The sequence below is a fragment of the Benincasa hispida genome, chromosome 11 (assembly GCF_027475165.1).
Source record: "Benincasa hispida cultivar pf3 chromosome 11, pf3_genome.v1.1, whole genome shotgun sequence".
Classification (NCBI taxonomy): domain Eukaryota; kingdom Viridiplantae; phylum Streptophyta; class Magnoliopsida; order Cucurbitales; family Cucurbitaceae; genus Benincasa; species Benincasa hispida.
This window is the reverse complement of record NC_143488.1, coordinates 87453385-87454819: the sequence shown is the minus strand read 5'-3', so window position 1 is coordinate 87454819 and position 1435 is coordinate 87453385. Positions and strand designations below refer to the sequence as shown.

At 45.6% G+C, this 1435-nt stretch overlaps 1 non-coding gene across 1 annotated transcript; it reads left to right on the top strand.

Annotated features, from left to right (window-relative positions):
- The first annotated feature begins 1074 nt into the window (after positions 1-1074).
- On the top strand, positions 1075-1178 carry LOC150033000 (small nucleolar RNA R71). Its single transcript, XR_016524950.1, has one exon. It is a non-coding gene; the product is annotated as a small nucleolar RNA R71 (small nucleolar RNA).
- The last annotated feature ends 257 nt before the right edge of the window (positions 1179-1435 follow it).

The window sequence follows — 1435 nt, the reverse complement described above, 5'->3', positions numbered from 1 at the left end:
CCGCGTTGGTTTAGTGGGAGTTTTGGGTTTAGGTTTTGCGGCGGTTTTGGGTTTTTGTTGGGTTTTAGAGGATTTCGAATTTGTGGTGGTTTTGATGGGTTTCGACCGAGATGGTCACTAGGATATGAAGGAAGGTCCGCCGTGCGAAGGCATTGTCGAAAAAGGAGTTTTTGAGGTTCAGCGAGGGATTGGAGAGGGCGACATTAAAGCAGAAGAAGACGAAAAGGAACTTACAGGCGATATGCGTCCGTAGCTTAGTGACTGGCATCAACTCTACTGCTTCGTTGGTATTTCCTAGGTTTTCTGTGTTGCTGGGCAAGGCTCCTGGCTGTCGATTCTTCAACTCATTTGCAATCTACCCCACCTGTATCTCTAGAGTTCTGATGGAAGACGCCTGCCTTTTTAGCAATGCGTCGTTCTGGGCGATATACTCCTTTAAGTGGTTTTCAAGGGAGATGCTGAACTCGATGCATGTCCTCCTCTATTAAAAGATTATTGGTGCGGCTGCTGCGTTGGCTGGAATCCAAACGGTGGTTCTTGCCTTTGCTGCTGGTTTACCCCTGGGTGGTGTGGCTCCTGTTGATTACCTACCCAAGAGAAATTTGGATGGTTCTTCCATCCAGGATTATAGGTGTTTGAAAATGGGTTATCTTTAATAAAGCATACCGATTGCGAATTTTGTAGGCAATCAAAGTAGGAATGGGGATCTCCACAGCCCACACAGCTAACCATGGGCTGTACGAATGTTTCTACCTGATTTACCTTTTGCGGGTTTGATGCATTCCCCAGTGACATATTCTGCAAAAGGTTTGTAATAGTAGCCACTTGTGCAGAGAGCTGGCTATTGCGTTAGAGTTAATAGAATTCACATTATGAGGTCGCCTCTTTCTTTCTACTCTTGCGTCGTAAGTGTCATCCACCCATTCCATATTATGCTTGGCTATGCGGTTCAGTATTTCCTTAGCTTCACTATAAGATTTGTCTATGATACCGCCAGCTGCAGCTGCGTCAGCTGCCATTTGAGACGCTCTGTTTAATCCGCCATAGAAAGTCTCCATCTGGATGGTTAACAGTAATCCATGATTGGGGCAATTCTTGACTAATCCTTTAAAGTGCTCCCATGCGACATTCAAGGTTTCAGCTTCTTCTTGCTCGAAGTTTATGATCTCTCTCCGCCTCTTTGCATTTGTGGTGGGTGGGAAGTATTTTTGCATGAATTTCTCTACCAACTTTTCTCAGGTCGTGATCTCTCCAGGCTCCAAAGAACTTACCCATTGCTTTGCGTCGTCATGCAGAGAATATGGGAATAAAGATAGCCTGATAGCTTCTGGAGTGATTCAAGGAATCACAAACGAGTTGCACGTCTCTAGGAAATGTTTCATGTGGGCGTGAGGGTCTTCTCCCCGAGCAACCCCAAATTGTCAAGCTGTTTGGA